Here is a 13059-nt window from a genome sequence, read left to right as displayed (position 1 = left end):
AATGGGTTCATCGCCAGCCAAGTCCAAGAGCTTGGTAGTGGCTCCCTGGGCTGGCCCCTGGGAGAAAGATTCTGCAGGTGTATCTGGGCTCCAGTCGAGGCTTGGAGCCTCCCTTTCCCTCCAACCTGCTCCCCCAAGCTATAACCCGCCCTTCTCCCATGACAACCTCCCTCCCTCCCACCCACGACAACGTGCAGCCTCATTCCTCCACCAAAACTGCCCTCTCTGAGGTCACCAACAAACTCCTATTTGTCAAGTCCTGTGGCCTTTGCCTCATTAGACATGGTTGACCTTTCTCTGGAAAGTTGTCCCCACGCCCGTGGAGTTCTGAGGCCCCCATGCTCCGGGTCGTCCCTCGCCTTCCTGACCCCGCATCCTGCCTCTTATCCCAGCTCGTCAACGTGGCGATGTTCCAGGCTCCGTTCCAGCCTCTCCTGCTTCTGCCGGTGCACTCCCTCCCTCCAAGCTCTCATCCACAGCTTTGTCCTTGGGGAAAAGCCCGCCCCCACCCCTCCCCTCAGAAGAGGCAGCCCTACTGCCCACCGGCCACTCCCGCACACCGAAGCTCTGAAAACCCGGAGCCTCCTCCTCCCTCCAGAATCAGCCCCTGCCCGCGGTTTGCCACGGTGCATGGTCCTTCCACGCATCCCAGGTCAAGTTCCTGGCTCACACCTTGACTCCTTACCCACATCCATCACCACGTGCTGACTCCTCCTATTTAGCATTTATCCTATTTCCAAAATGAAAATAGCATTATCATTTGTTCTGATTGAAAAGCATGATATATCCTCATTAATAAAAGAAATCAAACCAATACTTAAAAGTATGAAAAAGAAAGTAAAAATCCTACCACCCAGATATAACCACTCCTAGCATTTTGGTGAACAGCCTTCCAGACATATCTCTATGCATATATACACATAGAGATCTATGTATATAATTTTATAGACGAGGAATTGTATTATACATACTGTTCTCGCTGACACCTGCTTTTCTCTCCCAACAATATGTCCTAGACATCTTTCTATGTCAATAAATAGAGCTCTACAAAATTATTTTAATTACTTCATAGTATTCCATTGCATGTATGTATCACACTTTATTTAACTGGGTCTCTGCTGATGATCATTTAGGATGTTGTCAACATTTTATTCTTATAAACAATGTTGTGATAAATATCCTTGTGCATATCTCTTTGCTCATTTTTGCAAAAATCACCTTAGAATAAAATCCAATAAATGAGATTGCTGCAATTAAGGGTGTGCTATTTCTAATTTTGCCACTCTGCCTTTCAGAAAGTTTACAGCAACATACTTCTCATCCACAGCGCTCAGGCATCTGTCTGTCCATACCCACACCAACTCTAGGTTTTGCCAGCCATGTTTGGCCAGATTGACAGAAGACAAATGACACTCGTTTTTATTGGCATTGCTGAGATTATTGGTGACGATAAATAAATATCTTTTGTTTTTTTCAGTCATTTGTAGTTATTTTCGTCTTGAATTGCCTGTTCATGCCCTTTGCCCATTTTTCTAATGAGACGTTGATCTTTTTCTTAATGATGTGTAAGCGTTCTTTGTCCATTAGAGCTGTGGCCCCCAACCCCTGGGCGGCAGACTTGTACCAGTCCTGTGGCCTGTTGGGAACCGGGCTGCACAGCAGGAGGTGAGCAGCGGGGAGCAGGCGAAGCTTCATCTGTATTTACAGCCGCTCCCCTCACTCGCATCACCGCATAAGCTCCGCCTCCTGTCAGATCAGTGGCGCCATTTGATTCTCATAGGAGCGTGAACCCTACTGTAAACTGCACGTGTGAGGGATCTAGGTTGTGGCTCCTTATGAGAATCCAATGCCTGATGATCTGGGGTGGAGCTGAGGCGGTGATGCTAGCGCTGGGGAGCGGCTACAAACACAGATTATCATTAGCAGAGAGGTTCGACTGCACAATAAATGTAATGCGCCTGAATCATCCCCAAACCATCCCCCACCCCACCCCAGTCTGTGGAAAAATTGTCTTTCATGAAACCAGTCCCTGGTGCCAAAAACGTTGGGGACTGCTATATTAGAGATATTAAACTTTTGTTTATCATATATATTCCCTCCCTCTTTTTAAAAATTTTCTTATAATGTTCTTTAAGGTACTTACATTTTTAATTTTCATGGAGTCAAATTTATCAATCTATTCTTTTATGATTTCTGGATATCACACTTGTCACACATAGAAGAATCTTCCCTACCTTAAATGATCACAATATTCAATCCTGGCACAGTGGCTCATGCCTATAGTCCCAAGTACTCAGGAGGCTGAGGCAGGAGGATCACTTGAGCCCAGGAGTTCGAGGCTGCAGTGTGCTATGATCATGCCTGTGAACAGCCAGTGCACTCCAGCCTGGGCAACATAACAAGACTCCATCTCTAAAAAAAGAAAATGATCAAAATATGTATACCACCACAGTCTTCATGGTTTAATCTTATTGGAGTAAGGTGGAAAACCAGCCCGTGTTGCAATGGCTGGGCCATTATCCCAACACCATTTATAAAATAGCCTATATTTTCCCAATGCAATTGAAATGCCATTTGATCATATTTTTAAAATCCCCTTAAATATCTGCATCCATTTCTGGACTCTCTTCTGTCCCAATGATCTGTCTTTCTTATACAAGAATTTTAATCATTGTCCCTTTATAAAACATTTTAATATCTGATAGAGTAAATAAATATTTATCATTTTTCTTTCTTGGAATTTTCCTGACTACTCTTATTTTTTATTCTTCCAGATTCGCTTCATAATTATTTTGTCAAATTCTTTAAAAATCCTGTTGAGATCTTGATTGGATTATCTTAATTTTATACATTCATGGAAGGAGAACTGACATACTTAAAGTATTAAATCTTTCTACCCTAGAACTCGGTATGTATCATATTTATTCAAGTCTCTTATATACCTCAGAAGAATTTTCTGGTTTTCTTCATGTAATTATACATATTTCTTGTAAAGTTTATTTCCAGGTATTTTGTGTTTTTTTGTTTTCTTCTTGACACCTTATTTTACCATCTGGATAGTCATTTTACAAATAGAAAAGCTATTAGTTTGTGTAAATTGTTTTGTTACTGGCTATTTTACTAAACTCTATTTTTTGCAATTGTTTTTCAGGAAATTGTCTTGAGTTTTCTGGATAAATAATCATTTTATCTGTAAACTATGATTATTTACTCGTCTCCCCCATAATTTATACTTCCTATTTCACCTTCTCATCTAATTGCACCAGCGCTTTAGGAAAAATGTTTTTAAAAATATTGGCCAGGCGCGGTGGCTCACGCCTGTAATCCTAGCTCTCTGGGAGGCCGAGGCGGGCGGATTGCTCGAGGTCAGGAGTTCGAAACCAGCCTGAGCAAGAGCGAGACCCCGTCTCTACTATAAATAGAAAGAAACTAATTGGCCAACTAATATATATAGAAAAAATTAGCCGGGCATGGTGGCGCATGCCTGTAGTCCCAGCTACTTGGGAGGCTGAGACAGAAGGATCGCTTGAGCCCAGGAGTTTGAGGTTGCTGTGAGCTAGGCTGACGCCACGGCACTCACTCTAGCCTGGGCAACAAAGTGAGACTCTGTCTCAAAAAAAAGAAAAAAAAAAATATTGATAACAACAGCTACCCTGGTCTAGTTTCTGACTTTAGTGAGACTATACCTAGGGTTTCACCAACGTAATGTCTCTTGTCCCATTCTCTCTACCCCATAGCCAATATCTTAGTCTATCTGATATTCATTTGTCACCTGTATTATCATGGATGTGATGAACAGGGCACAGGGTTTGAAGTCAGATGACCTGTGTTCAAATCCTGACTCCACCATTTACTCTCTATGATCAAGTCAAGTTATTCAAGATCTTGAAATTCAACTTAAAAAAAAAAAAAAAAGAGTGGCTGTTTTAAGGATTAAGTGAGATAATACATGAACTATGTGCAATATCGGTAAATGACAATTTTTTTTAAGTCTCAGCCTCCAACTTCTCCTCCTAATCCAATCTATATATACATATATATCCCACTCTTAGGTTGATCTTCCCAAAATACCACTGTGTTCACATTGCTTATCACTTCCCCTTCTCTGCTCACAAATCTTCCGTTCCTCCCCATTGCCTACAGAATCAAGCCCAGATTCTTAAACTTGTGTCTGAGTCCTTCCATCCCTAAACCCCAGACTTCCAGCCTCCTTTCCTGTGGTCCCCCAGCCATCACCCCACGGACCTTGCACCCCAGCCTAGATGTCCTCCGCGTTCACGGCTGCCTAGTACCAACCAGGTTCCTGCCTTCCTGCGCAGATGCCTCCATCAGCCCTTGCATCAACTTTTATGTTGCAAGTAATCCAAAAATGAAATCCAAACTGGTTTAATAAAGTAGATTTATTAGTTCACTTACCGAATACTCCAGATGCAACAGACATCAGGCACAGTTTGATCGGGGCTGGAACTCCATTTTTCTGGGATGTTTCTAGGTTTTTCCCACCTCCATATGGTGGCTATATTCTCAGGTTACTGTTGCTAGTCACCAGATGCCTGCCAGAAATTAGGACCACATGTTTTCTCATTCAAATCCAGACAGAGATTAGATGTGTGCTTCCCCAGCCAGCCAATAAAAACCCTAGTTTCTGTCTGATTTGGCCAACCTGCATCAACCCCTGGAACTAGCAGACTATGTGTGTGATTAGTTTAGAATCAACAAATGTGCCACGGTCAGAGGAAGGGACCATTATCTGGATTGACTAAACCAATCAAGACCCATCTCCAGAGCCCCACACACGGATAGAAATGAACGTGTGGTGTTGACAGCCTCTTCTACTTCTTTTCCCTGGGACTTGGGCTTCCTTTAAGGCCCAGGCAAGCCCCAGACTTCTGGCAACGTGCCCCTGCATTTAGCTCGCAGAGCTCTTACCCTCTGCTCAACACATGGTAACCACTGCCACATATAGTTTACCTGTATCGTCATTTGTCCCATCTTCCCAATTAGTAATCACAGAACTGATTGAAGTCTACTCAACATTTTAGACAACTAGCCCCTCGCCACAATTCTGTGACACTCAGAGGAGTTAAGTGACTTGCTCTATGTCACACAGCCAGAGACATTGTCCCAGATGCCTCTGCAGCTATTGCACACATGCACACACACGCGCACACACACACGTACACACTCCCTCCTCCAACCCCCAACCCCCGCCTCAAACCCCCTGCAGCCCTCTCGGTTTTCCACTTCACCTCAATTTCTACAGCTCTTAGTCTTCCTCCCAAAAGTACAGAGAAAGTTTTCTTGCCAGACAGCAGTTTCCAAGATTTGTGTGACAAGGCCGGGTAAGATTCAAATGACTCTGGGTGATTTAATCTGCTTGGGGCCGGGGTGGTAAATCAGGGCAGCCCGGCTGCCACAGCCGCCCCAGAAACCCACCAGCGGAGCCGACAATGGGAGTTTATCTGCCGATCTGCAGGTGAGGGCCCCGGAAGGCGAACTGCGAACTGCGGCCAGGGGAGTTCCCCTCCACCGCACTCGGAATACATTTGGAGGGTCCCACCGCCCACAGCCTCTCCCGACCTACATGTTCCACCAGGAACATCCTTCCCCAGGCTGCAGCCCGATTCCTCCCCACCTCTGCCCTCCCCATCTTCAGAGCTGCTTAGCCACGCTGCACTTTTCGGAGGAAGGAGCCCAGCGCTGGTCAAGCTCTCACTGAAACCGCCACCTCAATGCCAGGCCCTGCAGTACCCATTACCTCATTTCGTCCTCACAACAACTTAATGAGGGGCATGCCCATCCCCAGCTTACAGGTGACTTAATTGAGGCTCAGAGCGATTAAATAACTTGCCCGGGGTCATTACACAGCTAGCAGGAGGCAGAGCCAAGATTCAGACTTAGACTCTTAGACTCCAAAATCCTCCTCCTTTTGACTCCACCCCTCCCTGGAGGCCAAGGGGAGTAAAAAGGTGGCAGCTCCTGCTGGGACCAGTAGTCTGAGAAGTGAGGAGCAGTCCCTAGCTCAAGGGAAGTTCTTATTCTGAGCAAATGAAGTGAGGGTTTTCCCATACAAAGGAAACATCAAAGGAGAAGATAGTCACGCTTATTAGGTACCTACTGTGTGCTATGTATGTGTGCATATGTGGGTGCCACGTGCCAGATGCTCAACATCCATCATTCTAACCATAACTCTGTAAGCAGTAAATATTTAATATCAGCTGGGAAATATTTACCAACCAGCCCTTTGGAAGAAAAGAAGGAGCCCTGACTTCGTAGCATTTGCCAACTTCTGTGGTGTAAATACTCCCACAGTGGTCAAGTTCAAGCTACCAGTGGGATGTCATCAAACAGAGTTGGGATGAGATGCTCTCAATCGGTTCCAAAAGTCAGTAGGAACCCCCTCCAGCACGCTGCTGCCTGTTAAGCCCACTTAACAGATGAGATCACACAAAAGGAGCTCAGGCTGAAACCCATTGCTTTACAATTTTCTAAAGTCCACATTCTCTTCACAGCTCCAGGTTCCCCGAAGCGAAGACAGTGCAGGGAATCACAATCACTGATCTCTAACCTCTGAAGGAAACAGAATCCTGCAGGGCAGAAGATCAGTGGGTAAAAATTCAGCAGGTTCAGACCATGCCTGTAATCCCAGCACTTTGGGAGACGGAGACACAAGGATTGCTTGAGCCCAGGAGTTTGAGGTTGCTGTGAGCTAGGCTGATGCTGCAGCACTCTAGCCCAGGCTACAGGGTGAGACTCCGTCTCAAAAAAAAAAAAAAAAAGCTCAGCAGATCGAGGTTCAGCATATGGAAGTACTTTCTAAATGCCACTCTAGACTGACAGCTACAGGAAGACAGTGTCCAGTCATGGCTGGCACATAGTAAATGCTCAATAAATAATGAGTGAATGAATGAATGAATGAATGAGCCAATACATACATATTCGATTAACATATCAAACTCACCAAATCTAAAACTGAGCTCATCATGTTTCCCCAAAAATCTCTCTCTCTCCTCCTGTGATTCCTGCCTCAATGAATATCACCAAGCTAGAAACCCGGGAGTCCTGGACTCTCCTCTTCCTCACTCCCCACATCCAATGAGGCAACAAGTCCTATCTTTTCTCCTGCCTAAATATCTCGTGAACAGGTGCTGTTCTCAACGTGCCCCCTCTGCCACCCTGGCCCAGACCACCACCATCTCTCTCCAGCTTCCTAGCTGGTCTTCAGCACTCATTCTTGGCCTGTGCCCACTCCCAGCCCTGTCAAATCCACCATCGACAAAGCTGCCAAAGTGATCTTTCAAAAGTGCACCTCTGAGCTCATCACTCCCACCCCTTCGATGGCTCCCCATTACCCAGAGGATGGAGTCAAAGCCCCTTGGTCCTCCAAGGTCTGCCCCATGTCCCTCTCCTGCTGATCACTCACCTCTTCCTCCACCCCATGTTGGTCTTTATTCCCCAACACCAACCTGCCTGGTGTTCCCTCTTGCCTCCATCCACGCCTTTGCTCACGCTGCACCTCCTGCCTGGAACCCTCTTTCCCTCCCATCTCCCTCCCTCTGCCTCAACAACTCCTACTCATCCTTGAAGGTGCGAAGCAAGAAGTCTAGGTGGATGATCCCTGGAGGCCCTTTTAGTCCTAATATTCCATGACTCTAATGCCAAGTCTTGACATTCAAGGCCCTCTGGATTCTGTTGTCACCTTCTTTCTTCTTGGAACCCTGTAAATGTCCTTAGGGACCTGTAGTCCAATTCCACCATTTTAAAGACAGAAAAAATCTGAAGCCCAGAATAGGAAAAGGATTTGCCCAAGATCACGCATCAAGTCAATGGCAGACCCAGGACAAGAGCCAGGCCCCTGCCTCCCAGCCTCTCGCTTGGCATACAGTCTCCAACCCGATCGTCCACTGCCAACACGCATCTTCTCACCACAGCCATCTCCACCCCACCCTGACTCCCCTCCTCTCGCCCAAGCCAGACTCGCACCTTCCCTGCCTCGGCTCAGGCTGCTGCAAGGCCATTCCCTCAACTCCACTCAACTTCCAGGGCCCTCCACCCTCGAGAAGCGATCTTCATTATCAAACCAAACCTACCATACCCCACGCCCACGCCCACACACACACACCCTTCCCCAACCAGCCGTGTTTGCCAGAACCCAGCAACTAGGGCCTGGCGCACTCACATGCGGTCAGTGTCTTGTTCAGTCTCGCCAGGCAGGATGCCCGTTCTGCAGGGCTGGCTGATGCCTCTTCACCACCGTCTTGCTCCTCCTTCTCCTTCCACATCCCCTGGCTTGGTACACAGCTGCTCGGGGGAACAAAGTATAGCCGCAAGAGCATGGCATCTGAGGTCAGACGGATCGAGGTTCCAGTCTTAGCTCTGTACGTCATTGATTGCTGACCTTAATCCATCCGAGCCTCTGCTTTCCTTATCTGTAAAATGGGCTCTACCACCCAGGGTTGTTAGCAGGATGAAATGAGCTCACAGGCCTAGCACTTAGTAGGCTCTTAATAAATGGCAGCTCCCTTCCCCACCGCCCTTCTCAGTGAAGCTCAAGACACCTGGAGAAGTGGACCCCTCTGGGCTGGGAGCTGGGCAGCCTCACGAACACGTTCTCTCGCTCCCGTCCTCGACAGGCTATGAGCAGCCTGCATGCAGGAACGTGGGGCGTTTCCAGCCCCCTCCCCACCCCCAACAATCTGCTTTAACCTTCCCATCACAAATGCCTTGTTTATTTCAATATCATCCGTTTTACTTTTCCGTTCCTGCAAAAAAAAAAAAAATTACAAAAACAGATTTAAGAGGAAAAAAAGTATTTAATGAGTAAAACTGTCTGCAGCCCTGTTTCTTTCTCAGGAAAAAGTGGCTGTGATTCTGGCATAAGAGAGGGAAGCTCAACAGCTTCACTTCCTTGCAGCTGCCAGGAGAAGCGCATTTCGGAGTGGAACAGAGCCTCCAAATCAAACAGCGCGTCTCCCAGCCAGGCGCTTCCTGCGCCGGATTCAGCTTGGCAGGTGACGCCCCAGCTCGAGCAGGGATCCAGACCCCACGTGAGCAGAGCAAGGTTCCCTGCTCCTGCTCCGCCTCCAGCCCAGCCAGGCCCCGACACCACCCGTCACTGACCACCAGGACGGGCCATAAGCAGGAAAGGAGAGAGCTGGAAAACGGGCGGATACACCTGGCCGGTGCCAGGGGACCAGGACCCCTCCCAGGTCCAGAACATTCGGGGACCAGCACTTTCCTCTCCCTTGAATGAGGGTAGGTGCCTATAAAGATCAAATCCAACATGTGCTGTTCAAACAAAAGCTCAGAAAATCTGCAGCCTCTTCCCCACCTTCCAAAGTGTCATTCTGGGGGCTGCTCTGCATGGAACCCAAGGGTCAAACTCCAGAAGGGTTCTGTCTCCCCTAAGAACCCAAAAGGAAAGGGGGAAAACTGAAAAACAGAAAATAGCACCTGATCTTCAACCAAGTACAACAGAAACTGCCCCAGGGCACAGAGTAAACTGAAGCTGGAGGGTGGGCCCCCTCCTCCCAAATGCCACACCTCTATTAATGTGCCTGCCGAGGCATTCTGAACTCACTGGCACGGGAGCTCCTAAATCTCTTTCTCATGAGCTGCTGTTCCCCTCCACAATTTTTTCCTGTAGTCAAGATGGGCCCCAGCATTTATCCCTGTGATGGTTCATCATGCTAAATTCACCTTGTCACTCCAACCTGTTGAAATCTTTCTAAAACCTGATTCTGCTATCTGAACCTTTCTCTGTCCCTTGGAGCTTTCTACCATCTCCTACTGTTCCAGGCCTGTCCCCACCATGTCCTCTTCTAGGTCCTTGGCACAGATTGCTCAGAACAGGTGGAAGGTCTCTAAAGACCTTCCGAAGACTGACCTGGTTGCATTTTAAGAATATTCCATGGCTGTCATTCAGCCAGATGGGAGCCCCCGCTGTGCCCTCACGGCCATCCCTCACGTCCTCAAGAGTCCTGAGGGACTCTGTCTAATGTCTTAGGAGGCAGTGTGACATGGCAGAAAGGGTCAGACAGATCCAGGTTTGAATCCCAGCTCAGCTGATCTTGGGCAAGTCACTTAACTTCCCAGAGACTCAGTTTCTCATCCGTAAAATGGAGATCGTCACATCTGGAACACAAACCTGTGTGGATTAAGTGAGGCCATGTGTGTGATGTGCCCAGCACACAGTAGGTGCTCAGTAAATACCAGATTCCTCTCCACCCCCTGCTGGCTCATTTTCTTTATCCACCAGCTGTTGAGAACCTAAAAGGTGTGCTTGGTCTTGGTGAACCCATGTTGGCTCCAGGGATCACTGTCTTCTTTTCTAAGTGTCACAGACTTCACCGTGACACTAGAGCCTCACACTAATTTGAGATCAGCCTAAACCTTGGGTCTTTTTTATCTGAATTCCTGCCAACACAGTCTTCCCTTCCTGGACCTGTGGGTGGGGGAGTTAATAATGAAATAACAGTAGTGATGACAATGTGATCCTTCCAATTCCACTAGGAGAATTAAAAAAAAAAAGGTATCGGCCAGGCGCGGTGGCTCATACCTGTAATCCTAGCACTCTGGGAGGCCAAGGCAGGTGGATTGCTCAAGGTCAGGAGTTCAAAACTGAGCAAGAGCGAGACCCCGTCTCTATTATAAATAGAAAGAAATTAATTGGCAAACTAATATATATAGAAAAAATTAGCCGAGCATGGTGGCGCATGCCTGTAGTCCCAGCCACTCCGGAGGCTGAGGCAGTAGGATTGCTTGAGCCCAGGAGTTTGAGGTTGCTGTGAGCTAGGCTGACACCACGGCACTCACTCCAGCCTGGGCAACAAAGCGAGACTCTGTCTCAAAAAAAAAAAGTATCTCCATGTTGCCAATGAGGAAACTGAGGCTAAATAACCCTTGAGAAGTTCAGCACAGCACACACCAAGTCCAACAGGGTGTGACCACGGCCCCCTGCACTCTCCAGCACGGGATTTCCTGAGTGTCGGCCCAAAGGAGCTCCTTGTCCCTGGCCCTGCCCTCCTAAAGTCCCTTGGCTTTTAGGCCTCAGCCCAAAGTTCCTCTTGGTTGAGCACCTTTGGAGTCCTGATACCATCATCCACAGGGTGGCTTCTCCTCACTCCACCTTGCAGCAGCTCCGTGCCCACCCCCTGCACATAAAAAGGGACCACTGAGGCACAGACCCCATCAATCCTTGAAGGCCGGACCAGTGGGTTCTTCATCTGGGCCCCAGAAGCAGACCTCCACACTCACAGGTGAAGCCCCTCAGTGCCCAGGCCCTGACTCCCCGCAGCCCAAGCACCAGGCCAGCCTGACCCTCTTCCCCAGGCCCTCGTCAGGGGCAGCCACCTGCTACCAAACCCTGATGTCTCTGGACAGACCGCTGCCTCCTGAACCTCAGCAGACAGGTCCACACCTGCCCCAGTGGTACCGCAGGTGCCCTCTTCCCAGCCCTGGTACCCAGACTACCCAGATGCTGAGTCCAGCCGCCCCACATGGCGCCCTAGTCCTCCAGCACTGACCACCAGCTGCCACGCTTCTCCTGACTCCTCGCAGCCCAGGACTCAGACTGGGCTGCAGGTTGAGGGAATTCCCTAGGCCTGGGGCCCAGATCTGCCATGGGAAGAGTGGGGAGTAGACCCAGGAGGCAGCCAGGGTTGGGGCTCAGGCCTGTGGGCCCCAGGGGGGCAGCCAGTCAAAGTAGAGATTCCTAGAGATTCCTGGGAAAGCCATTCATGAGTCCATTTGCAAACCCTGGACAATGTCCAGGCAAGATGCCGGGAACCTGAGGCCTCTGTCCGACAATTGCCCTGTGGGCCTCAGAGGACAGAGCTTTGGGGCAAGGCCACCCTCCTTCCAAACATAGTCACCCACACAATCAAAAACACACCTGCAGGTTGGGCGCAGTGGCTCACACCTGTAATCCTAGCACTCTGGGAGGCCGAGGCGGGCGGATTGATCAAGGTCAGGAGTTCGAAAACAGCCTGAGCAAGAGTGAGACCCTGTCTCTACTATAAATAGAAAGAAATTAATTGGACAACTAATATATATAGAAAAAATTAGCCAGGCATGGTGGTGCATGCCTGTAGTCCCAGCTACTCAGGAGGCTGAGACAGTAGGATCGCTTGAGCCCAAGAGTTTGAGGTTGCTGTGAGCTAGACTAACGCCACGGCACTCACTCTAGCCTGGACAACAAAGTGAGACTCTGTCTCAAAAAAAAAAAAAAAAACCACACACACACACACACACACACACGCAAACACTTGCTTGACAAGCACAATCATGCAGAACACTCCATAAGTCCGCTCATACCCTCACAACCACAGAATTCGTTCAATAAATATTGACGAAGCACCTGCCCCATGCCAGGCACTGCTCTAGGCACTCGCAGTCCATTAGTGCTGCGGTCCCCAACTTCCAGGCCATGGACCGCTACTGGCAGCATCCGATTCTCATAGGAGCATGAACCCTTCTGTAAACTGCGCGTGCGCGGGATCTAGGTTGCAGGCTCCTTGTGCCTGATGATCTGAGGTGGAGACGTAATGCACTTGAATCATCCCGAAACCATCCCCCGCCCCCCGGTCCATGGCAATGGAAAAATGGCCTTCCATGAAACCAGTCCCTGGTGCCAAAAAGCTTGGGGACTGCATCGTGCACACACTGGACAAAGGTTCCATCCTTGTGAGGGCTCTCATTCTAACAGGGATACCGACAATTAAAAAGAAAAAACCAACTTAGGAGAGTAAATAAAAAATAAACTTAAGTTAGTAAACCACTTAGTGCATTGGAAGGTGATATAGACAAAAGAAAAATTAGAACAAGGTAAGGGGAATAGAAGTGCTAGAGGGAGGGGCAGGTGGCAATTTTAAGTAAAGTGATCAAGACCTCATTAAGAGAGCAACACATAAGAGAATTCTTGAAGGAGGATGATCAAGTTGTTCATTCTTTCATTCATTCATTCTAGAAATATTCATAGAACATCTACTATGCCGCTGTGCTCCAGCCACTGTTCTAATGGTGGGGACACAGTCATGAACAGAACAGCTAATTCCTACC

The 13059-nt window shown here is 48.3% G+C and overlaps 1 long non-coding RNA gene across 1 annotated transcript; it reads right to left on the bottom strand.

Moving 5' to 3' along the window:
* Positions 1–203: 203 nt before the first annotated feature.
* Positions 204–12066, bottom strand: LOC105879558 (uncharacterized). The gene is made up of 3 exons (XR_001157808.2): positions 8180–12066; positions 4417–4553; positions 204–2412 (listed from the first exon to the last, which is right to left on the bottom strand). It is a non-coding gene; the product is annotated as an uncharacterized LOC105879558 (long non-coding RNA).
* Between the last annotated feature and the right edge of the window lie 993 nt (positions 12067–13059).

Source organism: Microcebus murinus, chromosome 2 (assembly GCF_040939455.1).
Source record: "Microcebus murinus isolate Inina chromosome 2, M.murinus_Inina_mat1.0, whole genome shotgun sequence".
Lineage (NCBI taxonomy): Eukaryota > Metazoa > Chordata > Mammalia > Primates > Cheirogaleidae > Microcebus > Microcebus murinus.
This window is presented reverse-complemented; position numbering and strand designations above follow the sequence as displayed.